This window comes from Bombina bombina, chromosome 5, assembly GCF_027579735.1.
Source record: "Bombina bombina isolate aBomBom1 chromosome 5, aBomBom1.pri, whole genome shotgun sequence".
In the NCBI taxonomy this organism is placed as follows: domain Eukaryota; kingdom Metazoa; phylum Chordata; class Amphibia; order Anura; family Bombinatoridae; genus Bombina; species Bombina bombina.
The window spans coordinates 727,794,110-727,816,773 of record NC_069503.1 but is presented as its reverse complement, the minus strand read 5'-3'; the positions used below and the strand labels follow the sequence as shown (position 1 = coordinate 727,816,773).

General features: G+C 36.7%; 1 long non-coding RNA gene across 1 annotated transcript; it reads right to left on the bottom strand.

Annotated features, from left to right (window-relative positions):
* Positions 1–1,778: 1,778 nt before the first annotated feature.
* Positions 1,779–9,430, bottom strand: LOC128659493 (uncharacterized). The gene is made up of 2 exons (XR_008402406.1): positions 9,200–9,430; positions 1,779–2,171 (listed from the first exon to the last, which is right to left on the bottom strand). It is a non-coding gene; the product is annotated as an uncharacterized LOC128659493 (long non-coding RNA).
* Positions 9,431–22,664: the final 13,234 nt, after the last annotated feature.

Sequence of the window (22,664 nt, the reverse complement as noted above, 5' to 3'; positions counted from 1 at the left end):
GGGTTAGTGAGGCGGATTAGGGGTTAATAACTTTATTATAATAGCGGTGCGGTCCGCTCGGCAGATTAGGGGTTAATAAGTGTAGGCAGGTGGAGGCGACGTTGTGGGGGGCAGATTAGAGGTTAATAAATACAATATAGGGGTTGGCGGTGTTAGGGGCAGCAGATTAGGGGTACATAGGGATAATGTAAGTAGCGGCGGTTTACGGAGCGCCAGATTAGGGGTTATAAATAATATGCAGGGGTCAGCGATAGTGGGGGCGGCAGAATAGGGGTTAATAAGTGTAAGGTTAGGGGTGTTTAGACTCAGGGTACATGTTAGGGTGTTAGGTGCAGACGTAGGAAGTGTTTCCCCATAGACAACAATGGGGCTGCGTTAGGAGCTGAACGCGGCTTTTTTGCAGGTGTTAGGTTTTTTTCCAGCTCAAACAGCCCCATTGTTTTCTATGGGGGAATCGTGCACAAGCACGTTTTTGAGGCTGGCCGCGTCCGTAAGCAACTCTGGTATCGAGAGTTGAAGTTGCGTTAAATATGCTATACGCTCCTTTTTTGGAACCTAACGCAGCCATTCTGTGGACTCTCAATACCAGAGTTATTTTAAAGGTGCGGCCAGAAAAAAGCCAGCGTTAGATACGCGGGTCGTTACCGACAAAACTCTAAATCTAGCCGTCAGAAAATTGATAATAGGAGTAAATTTGAAAGTTGTTGAAAATTGCATGCTCTGTTTGAATCATGAAAGAAAAAAAATTGGTTTTAGTGTCCCTTTAAGTAAATGAGAAAAACATGTATGGAGATATGGAGCATTAAATGATATTTAATGCTCCATATCATGTAATACATTATCAATGACAGTTCTGATAGCATCACATGGGTATCACATGAATTTATTTGAATCACCATTGTTGTTAGGTGAAAAGGGTCTGGGCAAACCTGTATACTTGTACTTCTGTTTGCTAACATATAGGGTTGCCAATCAGCCTCCACAAAAATGATAGATGACAATCAGTATGTGGGGTTGTGCTCAGCTCTAAGAACAAGTCCCCTAAACCGGAAGCTCCTTCCAGCCTAAAGTCCATATTTACATGTCTCCAACTGGGATATGTGTTAGGGTTTGACTGCTTTCAATGAGCAAATGAATGGATGCGGGAGTGAGTATGATATCAACTTGATGCATACGGTATATACTTTTTTCTTTAATGGTGCAGTCTCTGTGCATTGCAAAAGAACAGCTGCGTTTAACTGTCTATCAAGTCAACAATGGTTTTGGGTATGTGTGATGCACACAGTAGCCATATTTAAAGGGTCAGAAAGCTCCTTATAATTACAAGACATTCCTGTTGTCTTGCCACAGAATAACATATTCGCTAATTCTAAACAATTTAAAAACAAATCAATATATTGTTTTCTGCAATTTCGAGAAAACAATCCAGGTTTAAGTCTGCAGAAAATGAAGCAGTTCACATTATTATGTTAGAATAATTGTTTTGCAGCTGTTATCTGCTAAATTAGAAATTAGAAACGTATATGTTGCATGGTTAGCCTTGAGACATCAGCAGTGTACATTTCCAATTCAGAGAGTTAGAAAATCCACAATTTTCAGAGCTAAATTACATTAAAAGCTAAATAATGAATAAAAGCATTTAACAAAGTTGTTTTACTATACATTACTAAATGTTATATATGTTTACTGCCCCTTTAATGGGGAAAAATGTCAATAGATACTGGTACTTTTATCCTATTTTATATTATCACACAAACAAAGAACACTCAGTGGCCATGTAGATAGCAGAACTTTAATTCCAACTCAGAACAGTACAACAATATTCGGAAGTGTCCATGGCACGTGTAGGTGCATTGCATAGCAAGACATTACAGCGCTCTTTTGGCAGGGATTCATGAACCTGACCTGGCAACAGAATGACTTCTCTAGGTCTTTAAAAATCTACATCTTTATTTAAACCACAATCTGAAACCTTTTCATCACAGTGGTGCCAGGTGGTGGCGTTAGTTCAGTTGTTTGTAGCAACCATTCATCCAAGTTATGCTGGCATTTCAACTGAAACCTGAGCAAGCAAGTGGCCAGATCTTAAAATCCCCAAACAGCTGCAAGAGCTTTTAGATTTGCTGGTAATCATCAGGGTAGCTGCTGGGCGGCACGAATTTCATCTTCTTCTAAACAATAAATAGATTAATGCAGTAAGTGTGGAGTAAATCATGTGGATAAATGGAAAGGTCAAAGTAACAGAAAGAAATGTATATTAATAGCAGAAAGTGTTATTATATAGATAGTAACCAGCATAAAGATTAGGCTGGAGCAAAACCATATAAGTATTAGCAATTACTGGATACATGCTGCCTAGTTTGTAATTACTATAAAGACATGTAAAGGTATCTCCGCTAACAATATGGCTTCACACTTAGCTCTACTAAATATAAAAAATGCTATGAACAACATGGTGATGCTAAATTCATTGGAACAATAAATTAAAAAGATGATAATGATTCTAAATATAATATGTGACAGGTATAAAATCTGTCATCTACAATGGTCTATATGTCATTTATTATAGTTTTAGCAATTGTTTAATGCTTTTATTAAAAATATATGTAATTCAAAGTTTTCATTTCAAATTCCAAGATCAGAAGTAAGGTTGAAGAGGTCTAAGGTTGTGGCTAAAAGGCCTCTGGTTTCACTCATAAAAACAGTGGTCATTCAATGTCCACTTTATAACCTCTTCCCCACCTCAGAGGTAGAGTCAAACCACTTTGAACTAATGATTGACAGGCATTGCTCTTACATGAGAGCAAGGGGTGGCACTGAATTAGCATTTCCTTGTGCAATGATAAATACGCGTAGCGGATGAACAGCGTACACTGCCCACTTACTGCATTGCTGCAAACATGGACAGACAGGTCCCCTTGTTGGGAACCTTGTTCATCTGTGCCTTATTAAATGTTGGCTATAATTAAGAAGCTTGTGCACAGGCACATTGCAGAGCTTGTTCTGAGGACACAGTTCTCATCTAGTATAGCCCGAAGTCACCAGCATTGTGCTTCTCAACACCGTTCCTGGTGCACAAGGTCAAAGAAACAGTAAACAATTTAATTATGTGTAGTATAGAAATTGTACAACATTATTGTTTATTTTCCCCCATTTTCTTGTAATTTGTCAAAAGCTTAACACTGCTACATATCTGTCACTAAATGGCCTCAGCAGAGATAATATGTTAAGGAACTTTTGCTAGCAAAATGTCAGTGGCTAGATATGATTATTCCAGTAAGAAGCTGAACTGTCTCCTTAAAGGGACACTGAACCCAATTTTTTTATTTTGTGATTCAGATAGAACATGCAATTTTAATCAACTTTCTAATTGACTCGTATTATCAAATTTTCTTCATTCACTTGGTATCTTTATTTGAAAAGCAAGAATGTAAGTTTAGATGCCGGCCCATTTTTGGTGAACAACCTGAATGTTGGTGGATAAATTGATCCACCAATAAACAAGTGCTGTCCAGTGTCTGAACCAAAAATTGGCTGGCTCCTTAGCTTAAACGCCTTCTTTTTCAAATACAGATAGCAAGAGAACGAAGAAAAATTGATAATAGGAGTAAATTAGAAAGTTGTTTAAAATTGCATGCTCTATCTGAATCACAAAAGAAAAAAAAAATTGGGTTCAGTGTCCCTTTAAGTGAAGTTAATGCATTACAAACATGTTCAACCCAATATTTTCACTTAATGCAAGGCTGGATAAATATCTAGTAATTACAAGGTACTTACTGTCCCTTAAACTATATGTTGGTGTGTGTTAAATACATAGCTACCATTATAAAATGTTGTAAGAATCGTCCCTTTAAATTATCCCTTTAACTAAATTGATTATATGTCTGTCTTCCATTCTTTAACATGAAAACATATTCTGTTGTTTTAACCCTTCTGAAACATGAATTGGTAGATTAATGGACGCTCACTTGGTCCACCTGTATTAATGTGACACACCCCCCCCAAAATATATGCATCACCATATAGTCACTGCATTGCACAATATTTTTTAGAATATATACATGTTTTAAAGTTATTCAAAAGAGTAAGGGCTAGATTTAGAGTGAAGTGCAATGTTGAGGTTACGCGAGCACCATATTTGTGCTACACTAAGTAATACCAGCACACGTAAATGTGCGCTGGTATTACAAGTGCGGCACAATGCGAATGCAAACTCACAAATGCATTGCCCGGAAGCCTTGCGCTCACAAGAGCTTCAATGGGAGCCTTGTTCTGCTGCCAATAGACACGGCAAATCACCTAGTGTTGGGCAGTAATAAATAATTATATAAGTATATGAATATATACATGTATGTGTTTATATGTGTATATACACATATTAACACATAAATCTATATGTATATAAGCATATACACATATTAACACATAAATCTATATGTATATAAGCATATACACATATTAACACATAAATCTATATGTATATAAGCATATACACATATTAACACATAAATATATATGTATATAAGCATATACACATATTAACACATAACTATATATGTATATAAGCATATACACATATTAACACATAAATATATATGTATATAAGCATATACACATATTAACACATAACTATATATGTATATAAGTATATACACATATTAACACATAAATATATATGTATATAAGCATATATACATATTAACACATAACTATATATGTATATAAGCATATACACATATTAACACATAACTATATATGTATATAAGCATATACACATATTAACACATAACTATATATGTATATAAGCATATACACATATTAACACATAACTAAATATGTATATAAGCATATACACATATTAACACATAAATATATATGTATATAAGCATATTTATTTATTTATTTATTTATAAAATATTTTACCAGGAAGGATACATTGAGATTTCTCTCGTTTTCAAGTATGTCCTGGGATCACAAAACATTGCATTGATACAATAGGGTACAATAAAATACAAAAACAATAATAAAAATACACATTATATGCAAACATTTAACATAGAGCAGGTATGAAATATTTATCCATGACAGGAGCATTCTGTTTTGAGATATGTATAGAGGGATCTCTTAAAGGATTTTAGGCTTGGGGAAGTTTTTAAAGTGTGAGGGAGGTCATTCCATAATTGTGGCGCTCTGTAGGAAAAGGAGGATCGAGCTGCTTTTTTTTTGTATTGAGGCAAGCTAAATAATGTGCTGTTATTGGATCGGAGGTTATAGGAGGTGGGAATAGCAGGGGAGAGCATTCTGCTCAGGTAGGGTGGGAGCTTCCCAGAAAGGCTCTTAAAGACAAGGCAGGAAAGATGGAGGGTGCGTCTGGATTCTAGCGACAGCCAGTTTAGTTCTTTTAGCATGTCACAATGGTGGGTCCTGTAGTTACATTGTAGCACAAAGTGGCAGAGCGAGTTATATAACGTATTTAGTTTATTAAGGTGAGTTTGCGGAGCAGGTGCATATACTATGTCCCCATAATCCAAGATAGGCATCAGCATTTGCTGTACAATCTTTTCCTTTACTGTAGGGCTGAGGCAAGATTTGTTTCTGTACAGGGCACCTAGTTTTGGATAAAGTTTAGAGGCAATTTTTTCTATGTGGAGTCCAAAAGATAGATTGGGGTCTAACAACATACCTAAGTATTTAAAAGAGTGGACTGCGGTCAGCGTGCAATTGGATTTTGTTTTGATGCGAAGATGGGAATTTTGTAATTTATGTATTTTAGGTCCCATTCCAAAGATCATTGTGACCGTTTTGTCAGTGTTTAGGAAGAGTTTGTTTTTCGAGATCCACTTTTCTACCTCTGTGAACTGGTCTTGGAGCACTGTTTCAAGCTGCAGCAGATCAGATTTGTTTGCATAGATTACCGTGTCGTCTGCGTACATGTGTACAGTTGAGGATTTGCAGACATTAGGCAAATCATTTATAAATAATGTGAATAGTAGGGGGCCGAGAATGGAACCTTGGGGAACACCACACGTGACTGGGAGAGGGAGGGAGTCAATGTTAGAGACAGAGACATATTGTGATCGATCCGATACATATGATTTAAACCAGGTTAACGGGTGATCAGCAATACCAGAGTTTTTTAGTTTGAGAAGTAGTAGGTCATGGTCCACTGTGTCAAAAGCCTTTGCAAAATCAAGGAAAATAGCTCCAGTTAGGTCTCCTTGTTCCATGGCAGTTTGGATGTCGTTGCAAACTTTTAGGAGGGCAGTTGTAGTGGAGTGATTCGGTCTGAAACCTGATTGATCAGGGGTCAGATAGTTAGAAAGTTGGTAATACTCGCATAATTGCGTATGGACGCATTTTTCTAGGATTTTTGACAATACAGGGAGCAGTGATATAGGACGATAGTTAGAAACCAAGGTTAACTCCCCACTTTTATGAATAGGCACTACTCTTGCAGTTTTCCAGAGTTTGGGTATGTATCCAGACACCAAGGATTCGTTAATTAGGGTTGCAACAGGCTTAGCAATTGCCGGCGCACTGAGCTTCAACAGCATTGCTGGGATTTGATCAGGTCCTGACTGGTTTTTCATTTTTAGATTATCGAGGTGTTTCTTAATGACATTGAAGGGTACAGGTCTAAAATTGAACTTTTCTATATTGGGTCTTTGCTGTTTTAGTGGGGCCTGATCCACATTTGTAGCTTCAGGATGCGTGCCATTTATTAGTTTGTCAATCAGGGTGGTGGAGCATCCTACAAAATAATTGTTAAAGGCATTTGCTACTTCTAAGGGGAGTTGCAGGTTTTGGTTATCCACATTGACAGTAGAGGGTTGGGAGTGGATTGGTGGATTTTGTAAGTTATTTATGAGTTTCCAAAACTTTCTAGGGTTACATATATTATTGTTCAGATTTTCACAGAAATATTGCGCCTTAGCCAATTTTGTTTGTTTAGTACATATATTTCGCCATTTTCTATATACACAGTGATCATTCATAGAGCCAGTATGCTTGAACTTTGACCACAATGAATCCCGAAATTGGTACATTTGAATGAGGTCAGCTGTGATCCAATTCAAGTGTGCTCCTTTTACTCTCACCTTACGCAGCGGTGCATGTAAATTCCAAACTTGTAGGAGTTCAGACTGAAAGAATTCAACTGCAGAGTCTAGATCTGGGATTAGGTTTAATCTGTGCCAGGGGAGGTTCTTGATGTCATTTAGAAATGATTGAAGATTAAATTTTTTGAAGGACCTGGTGATTGTAACCTTGGGAGAGGATTTAGTTGCCTTTATTTTGCGCACGCAGTACACTAAGCAGTGGTCACTGAAATTGTTAGGGAGAACACCTGCCTCCTGGATTCGGTCGGGAGAAGTGGAGAGAATCCAGTCGAGCAGGGTATGATTATGGCTTTTGATGTTTATGCGAGTTGGGGAGGAGATTAATTGCGTTAGATGCAAAGATTTAAACAGCGAGCGACAACTGTTATTTTTTGGATTCAGCCAATCGATGTTAAAATCTCCAAAAACCAAAATTTCACTTTTTGGGTTTTGAGTTATGGATTCACTAAGGAGCTGTGCTATGTCCGAAATGGAATGCACAGGGGAGCTTGGTGGGCGGTAGATTCCTGCAACAATGATTGATTTACTGCACGGGATCTCAATTTTGCCAGAAAGGAAATCAAAGGTGGCAGGAGAGCTAGATTTTTGTAAGGGGGTGAACTTTGTGGAATTGTCAACATAAATTACAATGCCACCTCCTCTCTTTGCTCTATCATTTCTATGGCATGAATATCCATGTATTGCAATGGCAGAGTCAGGTATTTTGCGGGTTAGCCACGATTCAGAGATCACAATGATATACACATATTAACACATAACTATATATGTATATAAGCATATACACATATTAACACATAAATATATATGTATATAAGCATATACACATATTAACACATAACTATATATGTATATAAGCATATACACATATTAACACATAAATATGTATGTATATAAGCATATACACATATTAACACATAACTATATATGTATATAAGCATATACACATATTAACACATAACTATATATGTATACTGTATAAGCATATACACATATTAACACATAACTATATATGTATATAAGTATATACATATATATTTATAATGAAAACACAGTCCCCCATTGACCTCCATGTATAGCCTACATCCACTCGCTTTAACTCCTTATAACTGCTTTGTGCAGTTTAAAACACAAAAAATAAAGATAAAGATGCTCATGTTTATTTGATGATACTGTACTGTCCTCTTTATTTTGGGGGCAATTGGGGCAACTTTTTTTCATTAACCAGAGATCTGGTTAATGATTTCTAGAGAAAAGTGAAACCGGGAGCTCGCAGTAGCATTAACCAGCCTCTTGTAATGGCTGGTTAAGTAATGTGCGCCAGTAAACGGGCAAATTTGCGCCACTCATAATCTGCCCCTAATTTTGCTAACAATGTTTTCGTTGTTTTTCAGTCAAGTGAGCTATCCTTGAAAAGATACTGTTTATCTTATCTCAATTGCTAGGGTTAATTAAAGTTAGATATTAAGGAGCTCATTCGTATATCAAGCAATACCTGTGTAGTATGATCAGGGGCAGTGGATAAAATACAATTTTTAGTTTTAAAGGAACAGTTAACTCCAAAAATGTTATTGTTTAAAATTATAGATAATCCCTTTATTACCCATTCCCCAGTTTTGCATAAGCAACACTGTTATATTAATATACGTTTTACCTCTGTGATTACCTTGTATCTAAGCATCTTCTGGCAGCCTCCTTATCACATGACTATTATCTATTGACTTGCATTTCAGCCAATTAGTGCAGTGTCCTGCACAACTCCGGGAGTGAGCACAATGTTATCTATATGGCCCACATGAATTAGCAGTCATGAAAAGCAAATAAAAAAGCATGTGATAAGAGAGTCTCTAGTGGCTTAGAAACAGGCAGAAAATTTAGAGGTTTAAATGTTATAAAATATATTAATATAACAATGTTGGTTGTGCAAAGCTGGGGAATGGGTAGTAAAGGTATTATCTATCTTTTTTAAACATAACAATTTTGATGTTGACTGTCCCTTTACACTGCTGGAAAAAAACTGGCAAAATAAGGTTTTTTTTGTCACTATGCAGTTTACTGGGTATTCAGTTTTGAGTTGAATGTACCTCATATTTCCAGAGAGGAAAAAAGAAAGAAAACAAAATCAGCAAAATCCTCTGTCAATGGCTGTTGCTTTAGTTATTTGCAGGATGGGATGGTCAGCATTCAATAGCTGGCATTAACGCTTTCTTTGACATAATTCCTTATTTAGATCCGAACAATGCAATGCGTTTTCCTTAGAGTTCTAGCACATGTAAAAAGCTTTGCAGTAAGCCCATATATTGTGTGCTTGATGAATGACAGGCACGTGTGCAACAGGGGAAACACTCACTGTTACACTGTACTGCCATCTAGTGTTCAGTTTAATGAAGTATGCTGTTAAAGGGACAGTAAGCGCTTTGTTATGTGTAAGACAACTTTGCATTATAATTGCATTATCTAATTTGTCCCTTTTTCATGTAATTTAGCTCTGAAAATTATAGATTTTCTCATTCTCAGAGCTGGAAATGCACACTGCAGGCTAACCTTACTACATATTTTTATTATTATCATTTATTTGTAAGGTGCCAACTTCTTTCCCTAATTGGCTTTAAAGGGATAGTAAACACCAAAAATGTTATTGTTTAAAAAGATAGATAATCCCTTGATTTACCATACCCCAGTTTCGCATAACCAACCCTGTCATAGAAATATACTTTTTACCTCTGTAATTACCTTGTATCTAAGCTTCTGCTGACTGCCTCCTTATCTCAGATCTTTTGACAGACTTGCATTTCAGGCAATTAGTGCTGACTCTTAAATAACTTTATGTGCATGAGCACAATGTTATCTATATGAAACACATGAACTAACGCCCTCTAGCTGTGAAAAACTGTCAAATACAGAGGCGGCCTCCAATGGCTTAGAAATTAGCATATGAGCCTACCTAGGTTTAGCTTTAAACTAAGAATAACACGAGAACAAAGCGAAATTTGATTATAAAAGTAAATTAGAAAGTTGTTTAAAATCACATGCCCTATCTGAATCATGAACATTTAATTTGGACTTTACTATCCCTTTAACAGATAAAAACGGGAAAACAAAGCATCCTGTACTAACATAATGACTGTGGATAGTCTTGTCAGCTGTAGAGTCAATCAGACTGGTTCCTTCAAATGAGGCAACCAATGCAGAGAGTTTTGCTATTAAAAACAATTGCAGTAAACAAAATGGTCATTTGTTTTAACAATGTTTAGACCTGGTTGATATGCTATTCTATAGCGTGTCTTGTAATTACAAGGTGCTTAGTAGACTTGTGCAGTAAATAAATTTTTGGGTTCGTCCAAATGTTTGTATCGAAAATTCGGGGATATTCATTTTCCCAAATATTTGTTGGTCACACTAAAACGGATGTAAATGTTTAACTAGAATTCAGTATTTGTTTAATTTAAAAATAAACAAATACTGAATTTTATTTAAACATTTACATTACTTTCCGTTAAAAATAAAATAATTTATTCATTGCTTTATCTCAAAGTTGATATTTTAAAATATATTATAGCTTTTTTATGTTTTTGAAAAAAAATACCTTGTTTTTTTTTTGCTGCTAGGGATTTGTCCTAACCCACGATTACATTTGGGGGAGAATGGGATTAGTTGTGAACAAACATAAATTTCCTGCTAGTTTTGATCTTAGTTAACAAATGCTTAAAGGATATACAAATTAGATATTCAAAACCATGAGATATTAATTATATCTAATTTGCATATCTTACCCAGAATGTCCTGGTGCATTAGAAACAGTGTATTATATAGTGTAACAAGTATCCACACTCGCTGGTATTTCAAATCAAAATTGGGTAGAAAAATCCAATCCTGACACCCTGGAAGAAGTCAACAGTTGATGAGATTCTCTTTTAAATGACTCATATATTTTTCATCCTGTATTTTCCTATTAAGAAAGAAGTTGGAGATGGGAAATGTAGCACTAGTGGATTTTTATGCGCACTATGATTTAGGAAACAAATGTAAACAAATTCAGCATTTAACAGCAGTTTATTATTCTTCATCTTGCACAGAGAAATGTTTAATAAAGCTGCACTCTGTGTACCAAATCTACTTGACATGCCAACTGGAATCTTCTTGTTACTGAATTAATAAAGACACTTCCCTTTTTACAACAAATCTGTTTTTCTAGATTGAGCCACCCTATTCAGGCTAAAATAGCACAAGATTGAGCAGATGGAAGCAATGATAATGAATGTTTCAACAGTGTGGTGATGTTTGACAGTCCAACAAAAGGATGCTTTATTTAAAGCAGTGGAGATAAAAAAAAGTCCTGGTGTGAACTCAAACAGTGTTACTCTTTCATACTGGAATATCCTCCTGTTTGATTCACACTAGAACTTCCTATTGGGTTCACCTAAAACACAGGGCTAGATTACATTCCAGTTGTAAACTTCATGTACTTGTAGAAACAACAAATATATCCTATGGAGATTCGTGATGTTTCTACCAAATCACAAAGCTTACAATCAGAATGTAAAGTAGACCAATGTCGTCATCACCATTTACTTTCTACAGAAAGAAAATACTTTTATACATTTGTGATGACATTTGTTTTAATAATGAAAACTTTTACAAAGCACAGACATGGGGAGCATATTTAGATATGATCAGGGCACCAGCATTTTAAACAGCATGCTCTGAAAGACAGCAGTGCCTTGTATGAAATTGGTGACAACTGAATTTTCATGATACAAAGCATTTTTGTAAATAATATTGTAATGCAAAATGTTTCCATTCAATTTTGGCTGCGATATCCCTTTATTTATTAAAGACATGTTTTAAACAGAACAAAATTACATTTTAATTTTCACTTTTCATTTATATATATATATATGTGTGTGTGTGTGTGTGTGTGGAAAAATATAACAATATTTATAGTCAAAGATAGGAAGAAGCCAAATTGTATACTCGTCTGCTGCAATTTCATACTCATCTGGGACTAGTGGACTAGCACTATATATATGTGTGTATGTATACTTATTCATATGCTTATATTTATATAATAAATTGATATTCTGATAGGCTCACAGCCCATAGGTGCTAAAAAGCAGCATTTATTTCTGTCTCATAATAATATCTACACAAAGTATTTTTTCTGTTTCTTTAAAAAATGATTTTGCTAGTCATGAGCAGCAAGATTCATAATCACATTCTCAGCTATGCTTTCTGAGTTATTCATTGGTTGGACAAACTGATGTGTAGAGGCATATGGGGCAAAAAGTAAAGTTGTTATTTAGATTATTTTATTTCTCAAGCCTTTTTTCAATATTTAGAACATGCTTAGAAACATATGGAGTGTTTATTTATTAATATAAATTACTAAACCAAGAATAAATGTATGCTATGTATGAGTACATCCCTAAATCATATCCTGCTCTATATCACAAAAAGATAAAAAGGTGCAAGTAGATAGTTCAGTTTATGGTTTGAAGTCTCTAGCATCTAGGATATAACAAGATAAAGCTACACCAATAGTTATATTGTTTAAAAAATATAGATAATCCCTTTATTACCCATTTCCCAGTTTTGCATAACCAACACATTTATATTAATATACTTTTTACCTCTGTAATTACCTTGTATCTAAGCCTCTGCAGACTGCCCCCTTATTTCAGTTCTCGTGATAGACTTGCATTTTAGCCAATCAGTATTGACTCATACATAACTGCACAACTTTAAAAAAAGCAAATGGACAACATTATTGATGTATTTTGCAGCCCCCTCTTGTAAAGTTTTCACATGATGATTACAAATATTACCTGTTATGAGTTGACAGAGGTGAGGGTACTCAGTACCATAGGTTTAGCTTTCAACAAATAATACCAAGAGAACAAAGCAAATTTGATGATAAAGTTTAGTAGATTCAGGAGTAATTTGAGGAAGCACTTCTTTACAGAAAGAGTGATTGATTTATGGAATAAACTTCCTCAAGAAGTAGTAGCGACAAACACTGTGGGGGACTTTAAAAATGCATGGGACAAGCATAAGGCTATACTACAAACTAGATAAGTTTATACTGTTAGGCAATATTGGGCAGATTTGCTGGGCCTATGGCTCTTATCTGCCGTCAATATCTATGTTTCTATCTATGTTTCTATAAAAGTAAACTGGAAAATTATTTAAAATCGAATGCCCTTTCTGAATCATGAAGGTTTAATTTTGACTAGACTGTCCTTTTAACATATGAAACAAGCATTTTTTAGGGGAAATTACTGGCTACTAGATGTGTAGCAAACCTAGTATAAATGTGGTAACTCCAAATACAGATACTAAAATTAAACCCTTTATATAGCAACATCATTAAGTAGGATTAGATAACTAGTAATAAAGTGCTACCGCTAACCCCAGACATGCAGTTAAGAATTTGACTGATTTTACATAAAAACTAGACATGCATTTGTTTTCAGACAATTTCCATATGTGTTGCATTCATTTGAAACCAGTAAACTAGCAGCCCTTTAATGAAACATGAAATGAACAAATGCATGTAACAAAAAATGTAGTTCATTAATTCGTAAAAAGGTTTTCTGCAGATGGGAAACAATTTAGAAGTTCAAATTTACATTATTCAATGATGATTTAGTCCTTGTCAGTTCATTGATTCCTGTGTCATTTACACTTCACTTTAAAAAAATAAATCTTTGTGATGTTACTGGCTTGTGACAGTAGTACTAGCTACTTCTTTAACTTTAAGGTACTGTCCAGCTGCCCATCTGCTGCCCTTTTAATGTTCCCCAAATGAAAATGGATTTTTTTGTTAACAAAAAAAATCTGAATGACCCTTTAACAAATATTGGACAAAACAAATTGATGAACGATTCGTCTATACTAGTTTTTTTGTCTTTGCACAGGTCTAATGAAAAAACACTTATTGAAAAAGGTTTAGTTGGTGAGAGTTTGTACAATATTGTTCTGAACTTCTAATGATACAACTATATATCGGCTAGATTACGAGTTTTGCGTTAGAGGCTATGCGGTGCTAATGAGCAGTTTTGTCTCACCGCTCACTTACCTACATCGCTGGTATTACGTGTTTTTACAAACCCGTCATTAAAAGACAAGAAGTGAGCGTTGAGCAAAATTTTGCTCATTACCGCACTCCAATACCAGCGCTGCTTAAGTCAGCGGTGAGCTGGTCGTACGTGCTCGTACACGATTTCCCCATAGGAATCAACGGTGAGAGCCGGCTGAGAAAAAGTCTAACACCTGCAAAAAAGAAGCGTAAAACTCACCAACGCAGCCCCATTGATTCCTATTGGGAAATAAAATTTATGTCTACACCTAACACCCTAACATGAACCCCGAGTCTAAACACCCCTAATCTTACACTTATTAACCCCTAATATGCCGTCCCCGACATCGCCGACACCTGCATTATATTTATTAACCCCTAATATGCCGCTCCGGACACCGCCGCCACCTACATTATATTTATTAACCCCTAATCTGCCGCCCCCAATGTCGCCGCTACCTACCTACATTTATTAACCCCTAATCTGCCGCCCCAATGTCGCCGCCACTATACTAAATGTATTAACCCCTAAACCTAAGTCTAACCCTAACACCCGCTAACTTAAATATAATTTAAATAAATCTAAATAAAATTACTATAATTAACTACATTATTCCTATTTAAAACTAAATACTTACCTATAAAATAAACCCTAAGCTTGCTACAATATAACTAATAGTGATGTCCCGAACTGTTCGCCCGTGAACGGTTCCCTGCGAACATAGCTTGTTCGCGTTCGCCGCTGCGGGCGAACATATGCGATGTTCGATCCGCCCCCTATGTGTCATCATTGAGGAAACTTTGACCCTGTATGTCACAGCCTTCTGACACATTAGAGCCAATCAGCAGCAGACACTCCCTCACAGACCCTCCCAGCTCCTTGGCAGCAGCCATTTTAGACTCATTACAATCTTGCTTTCTTAGTGAGAGGAGCTTTAGGGCTAGATTTATTATAGCTGAGGCGTACAGGGGCGCGTATACGCGCCCCTGTACGCCTCAGCTCGTCTGTGGCTTGGCGAAATTACCCACAGGTATTTGGCATTACACACGAGCGCAATTTTGCGCTTGCGTGCAATCCCGCTCCCTGCCCGCGCACAGCCAATCACGGACTCGACCGAGGAGATTGAATTTCGCCAGTTTAGATGTGGCGAAGAGCGTTATCAGAGCGTTATCTGGTGACCGCTGCTTGATAAATCACGGCGAGCAAGTTCTTGTGAGAACTTGCTGCTGTAGGGCTGCCGTAGGGGCTTCATAAATCTAGCCCATAGTGTTGCTGCTGCTGACATAATAGGGAAATAGATAGCTAGGATAGTGTATTTAGTGTCCACTACAGTCCTGAAGGACTCATCTCATCTCTGCTGCAAGGACAGCACCCCAAAAAGCCCTTTTTAGGGCTATAACTTCAGTCATTTTTTTTTTTTCTTTGTATTTTTATTTGCATTTGCCTGGCTTTCAGCCTGTGTGTGAGGCTCACAGCATATACTGTGATTAGTGCCACCACTGATATCTGCTTAACATTAGTTTAAATTTAACCAACAAAAATGTGAAATTATTTTGCTAGTGTAATTTATTTTCATTTTCTATCAGGCCTGTGTGTTTCTGACTTACAGAGCATACTGTGGTTAATTGCTGCCCTACCTAGGCTAGCAGCCACGACTTATATGTGCTTAACCTTTTTTTAAATTAAAAAACAAAAAACTTTGAATCATTTTGCTAGTGTAATCTAATTTTATTTTCTATCAGGCCTGTGTGTTTCTGACTTACAGAGCATACTGTGGTTAATTGCTGCCCTACCTAGGCTAGCAGCCACGACTCATATGTGCTTAACCTTTTTTTAAATTAAAAAAAAAAATCTTTAAATCATTTTGCTAGTGTAATCTAATTTTATTTTCTATCAGGCCTGTGTGTTTCTGATTTACAGAGCATACTGTGGTTAGGGGGAGTAACAGGTTGTAGTAAACTGCTAAGAATAGTACTACTTAACACACCACGGGTCCCAGACTGCATGTCTTATTGTTATACTCTGTCAGGGAAATTATATATCTTTCAAATCTATCTATTTATCTATCAAATCGATCTAACTATCAAACCTATCTATCAAATGTATATTGCATCTATTGATCGATGTAATTCGTATCTATAGAATGTATATTACAACTTTTGATTGATGTAATTCATATCTATCAAATGTATATTGCATCTTTGGATCGATAACATTCGTATCTATCAAATGGATATTGCATCTATTGATCGATGTAATTCGTATCTATCAAATGTATATTGCATCTATTGATCTATGTAATTTGTATCGATCATATGTATATTGCATCGATTGAGCTATGTAATCTATGTATCTATCTATCAAATCTATCTATCTCGTGGTTGTGCAAATGGACTGTTTGCGGTTGTTTGCGGTGCGTTACACTTGGAGTTTGGTCTGTCACTGTGAAGCGGGCGTAACCCTTACACTACCTGATCGATACTACATCATAACTGATGTTTTAAAGCACGTTATTGCAAACAATTTAGGAATGTTAGGTAATTTAGGCCCTTTATGGGTTAAAAGCAGACTCTGCATCAACTATGTAATTTTCCATGGGAGTTTTTACATGGATCCCCCTCCAGCATGCCACAGTCCAGGTGTTAGTCCCCTTGAAACAACTTTTCGATCACTATTGTGGCCAGAAAGAGTCCTTGTAGGTTTTAAAGTTCGCCTGCCTATTGAAGTCAATGGCGGTTCGCCGGTTCGCGAACAATAGCGGAAGTTCGAGTCCGCCGTTCACGAACCGAAATTTTTAATTTCGCGACATCACTAATAACTAATAGTTACATTGTAGCTATCTTACGGCTAGATTTGGAGTTTTGTCGGTAACGACCCGAAAATCTAACGCCGGCTTTTTTCTGGCCGCACCATAAAAATAACTCTGGTATTGAGAGTCCACATAAAGGCTGCGTTAGGCTCCAAAAAAGGAGCGTAGAGCATATTTAACGCAGCTTCAACTCTCGATACCAGAGTTGCTTATGCAAGCGGCCAGCCTCAAAAACGTGCTCGTGCACGATTCTCCCATAGAAAACAATGGGGCTGTTTGAGCTGAAAAAAAACCTAACACCTGCAAAAAAGCCGCGTTCAGCTCCTAACGCAGCCCCATTGTTTGCTATGCGGAAACACTTCCTACGTCTGCACCAAACACTCTAACATGTACCCCGAGTCTAAACACCCCTAACCTTACACTTATTAAGCCCTAATCTGCCGCCCCCGCTATCGCTGACCCCTGCATATTATTTTTAACCCCTAATCTGCCGCTCCGTAAACCGCCGCTACTTACATTATCCCTATGTACCCCTAATCTGCTGCCCTAACATCGCCGACCCCTATATTATATTTATTAACCCCTAATCTGCCCCCCACAACGTCGCCTCCACCTGCCTACACTTATTAACCCCTAATCTGCCGAGCGGACCTGAGCGCTACTATAATAAAGTTATTAACCCCTAATCCACCTCACTAACCCTATAATAAATAGTATTAACCCCTAATCTGCCCTCCCTAACATCGCCGACACCTAACTTCAATTATTAACCCCTAATCTGCCGACTGGAGCTCACCGCTATTCTAATAAATGTATTAACCCCTAAAGCTAAGTCTAACCCTAACACTAACACCCCCCTAAGTTAAATATAATTTACATCTAACAAAATTAATTATCTCTTATTAAATAAATTATTCCTATTTAAAGCTAAATACTTACCTGTAAAATAAATCCTAATATAGCTACAATATAAATTATAATTATATTATAGCTATTTTAGGATTAATATTTATTTGACAGGCAACTTTGTAATTATTTTAACCAGGTACAATAGCTATTAAATAGTTAATAACTATTTAATAGTTACCTAGTTAAAATAATTACAAAATTACCTGTAAAATAAATCCTAACCTAAGTTACAATTAAACCTAACACTATACTATCATTAAATTAATTAAATAAAATACCTACAATTACCTACAATTAAACCTAACACTACACTATCAATAAACATCCTCTTCTCCCGACGCCTACTAGCCGAATGACGGTTCCTTTAAGGGACGTCATCCAAGATGGCGTCCCTCGAATTCCGATTGGCTGATAGGATTCTATCAGCCAATCGGAATTAAGGTAGGAATATTCTGATTGGCTGATGGAATCAGCCAATCAGAATCAAGTTCAATCCGATTGGCTGATCCAATCAGCCAATCAGATTGAGCTCGCATTCTATTGGCTGTTCCGATCAGCCATCTTGATGACGTCCCTTAAAGGAACCGTCATTCGGCTAGTAGGCGTCGGGAGAAGAGGATGTTCCGCGTCGGATGGAAGATGATGGCTCCCGAAGAAAGAAGATTGAAGATGCCGTTGATAGAAGACTTCATCCGGATCATGGACCTCTTCAGCTCCCGCTTGGATGAAGACTTCATCCGGATCATGGACCTCTTCAGCTCCCGCTTGGATGAAGACTTCAGCCGGATCATGGACCTCTTCAGCCCCCCGCTTGGGCTTGGATCAGGACATCGGAGCTCTTCAGGACGGATCGGTGAACCTGGTATGGTGAAGATAAGGTAGGAAGATCTTCAGGGGCTTCGTGTTAGGTTTATTTAAGGGGGGTTTGGGTTAGATTAGGGGTATGTGGGTGGTGGGTTGTAATGTTGGGGGGGGGGTATTGTATGTTTTTTTTTTTCAGGCAAAAGAGCTGAACTTCTTGGGGCATGCCCCGCAAAGGGCCCTGTTCAGGGCTGGTAAGGTAAAAGAGCTTTGAACTTTAGTAATTTAGAATAGGGTAGGGCATTTTTTATTTTGGGGGTCTTTGTTATTTTATTAGGGGGCTTAGAGTAGGTGTAATTAGTTTAAAATTGTTGTAATATTTTTCTTATGTTTGTAAATATTTTTTTTTTTTGTAACTTAGTTCTTTTTTATTTTTTGTACTTTAGTTAGTTTATTTCATTGTAGTTATTTGTAGGAATTGTATTTAATTTATTTATTGATAGTGTAGTGTTAGGTTTAATTGTAGGTAATTGTAGGTATTTTATTTAATTAATTTAATGATAGTATAGTGTTAGGTTTAATTGTAACTTAGGTTAGGATTTATTTTACAGGTAATTTTGTAATTATTTTAACTAGGTAACTATTAAATAGTTATTAACTATTTAATAGCTATTGTACATGGTTAAAATAATTACAAAGTTGCCTGTCAAATAAATATTAATCCTAAAATAGCTATAATATAATTATAATTTATATTGTAGCTATATTAGGATTTATTTTACAGGTAAGTATTTAGCTTTAAATAGGAATAATTTATTTAATAAGAGATAATTAATTTCGTTAGATGTAAATTATATTTAATTTAGGGGGGTGTTAGTGTTAGGGTTAGACTTAGCTTTAGGGGTTAATACATTTATTAGAATAGCGGTGAGCTCCAGTCGGCAGATTAGGGGTTAATAATTGAAGTTAGGTGTCAGCGATGTTAGGGAGGGCAGATTAGGGGTTAATACTATTTATTATAGGGTTAGTGAGGCGGATTAGGGGTTAATAACTTTATTATAGTAGCGCAGATTAGGGGTTAATAAGTGTAGGCAGGTGGAGGCGACGTTGAGGTGGGTAGATTAGGGGTTAATAAATATAATATAGGGGTCGGCGGTGTTAGGGGCAGCAGATTAGGGGTACATAAGGATAACGTAGGTGGCGGCGCTTTGCGGTCGGCAGATTAGGGGTTAATAAGTGTAGGTAGGTGGAGGCGACGTTGTTGGGGGCAGGTTAGGGGTTAATAAATATAATACAGGGGTCGGCGGTGTTAGGGGCAGCAGATTAGGGGTACATAAGTATAACGTAGGTGGTGGTCGGCAGATTAGGGGTTAAAAAATTTAATCGAGTGGCTGCGATGTGGGGGGACCTCGGTTTAGGGGTACATAGGTAGTTTATGGGTGTTAGTGTACTTTAGAGCACAGTAGTTAAGAGCTTTATAAACCGGCGTTAGCCCAGAAAGCTCTTAACTACTGACTTTTTTCCTGCGGCTGGAGTTTTGTCGTTAGATGTCTAACACTCACTTCAGAAACGACACTAAATACCGGAGTTAGAAAGATCCCATTGAAAAGATAGGATATGCAATTGACGTAAGGGGATCTGCGGTATGGAAAAGTCGCGGCTGAAAAGTGAGCGTTTTGAGTGACTCCAAATACCGGAGTTAGCCTAAAACCAGCGTTAGGAGCCTCTAACGCTGGTTTTCACGGCTAACGCCAAACTCCAAATCTAGGCCTTAGGGTTTAATTTTATTTTACAGGCAAGTTTGTATTTATTTTAACTAGGTACAATAGTTATTAAATAGTTATTAACTATTTAATAACTACCTAGCTAAAATAATACGAAAGTACCTGTAAAATAAAACCTGACCTATGTTACAATAACACCTAACACTACACTAAAATACAATAAATTTACTAAATTAAATACAATTACCTAAGTTAAATTAAATTAGCTAAAGTACAAAGAAAACCAAACACTAAATTACAGAAAGTAATAAACAAATTACAGATATTTAAATGAATTACACCTAATCTAATAGCCCTATCAAAATAAAATAAAGCCCCCTAAAAATAAAAAATAAACCCTAGCCTAAACTAAACTACCAATAGCCCTTAATAGGGCCTTTTGCGGGGCATTGCCCCAAAGTAATCAGCTCTTTTACCTGTAAAAAAAAATACAAACAACCCCCCCAACAGTAAAACCCACCACCCACACAACCAACACCCCAAATAAAATACTATCTAAAAAAACCTAAGCTCCCCATTGCCCTGAAAAGGGCATTTGGATGGGCATTGCCCTTAAAAGGGGAGTTAGCTTTTTTGCAGGCCCAAACCCTAACCTAAAAATAAAACCCACCCAATACACCTTTAAAAAAATCTAACACTAACCCCATGAAGATCGACTTACAGTTCTGAAGACCGGACATCCATCCTCAAGGAAGCGGCAGAAGTCTTCATCCAACTGGGCCGAAGTCCTCAACGAAGCTGGGAGAAGTCTTCATCCAAGCCGGGCAAAGTGGTCCTCCAGACGGGCAGAAGTCTTCATCCAGACGGCATCTTCTATCTTCATCCATCCGACGAGGAGCGGGTCCATCATCAAGACATCCGAGCGGAGCATCCTCTTCATCCGACCACTACCCGATGAATGAAGGTTCCTTTAAGTGACGTCATCCAAGATGGCGTCCCTTAGATTCCGATTGGCTGATAGAATGCATGCCCATCCAAATGCCCTTTTCAGGACAATGGGGAGCTTAGGTTTTTTTAAATAGTATTTTATTTGGGGGGTTGTTTGTGTGGGTGGTGGGTTTTACTGTTGGGGGGGTTGTTTGTAATTTTTTTTACAGGTAAAGAGCGGATTACTTTGGGGCAATGCCCCGCAAAAGGCCCTTTTAAGGGCTATTGGTAATTTAGTTTAGGATAGGGTTTTTTTTTATTTTGGGGGGGCTTTTTTTATTTTGATAGGGCTATTAGATTAGGTGTAATTAGTTTAAATATCTGTAATTTGTTTATTATTTTCTGTAATTTAGTGGGGTTTTTTTTTGTACTTTAGCTAATTTAATTTAGGTAATTGTATTTAATTTAGTAAATTTATTTAATTGTCGTGTAGTGTTAGGTGTTATTGTAACTTAGGTTAGGTTTTATTTTACAGATAAATTTGTATTTATTTTAGCTGGGTAGTTAGTAAATAGTTAATAACTATTTAGTAACTATTCTACCCAGTTAAAATAAATACAAACTTGCCTGTAAAATAAAAATAAACCCTAAGCTAGCTACAATGTAACTATTAGTTATATTGTAGCTAGCTTAGGGTTTATTTATAGCTAAGTATTTAGTTTTAAATAGGAATAATGTAGTTAATTATAGTAATTTTATTTAGATTTATTGTAATTATATTTAAGTTAGGGGGTGTTAGGGTTAGACTTAGGTTTAGGGGTTAATACATTTAGTATAGTGGCGGCGACGTTGGGGGCGGCAGATTAGGGGTTAATAAGTGTAGGTAGGTCGCGACGACATTGGGGGCGGCAGATTAGGGGTTAATAAATATAATGTAGGTGTCAGCGATGTTGGGGGCAGAAGATTAGGGGTTCATAAATATAATGTAGGTGGCGGTGGTGTCCGGAGCGGCAGATTAGGGGTTAAAAATTTTAGTTTAGTGTTTGCGATGCGGGAGGGCCTCGGTTTAGGGGTTAATAGGTAGTTTATGGGTGTTAGTGTACTTTTTAGCACTTTAGTTATGAGTTTTATGTTACAGCGTTGTACCATAAAACTCTTAACTACTGACTTTTAAATGCGTTAGGACTCTTGACAGGGTAGAGTGTACCACTCACTTTTTGGCCTCCCAGGACAGACTCGTAATACCGGCGCTATGGAAGTCCCATAGAAAAAAGACTTTACAAAGTTTACGTAAGTCTTT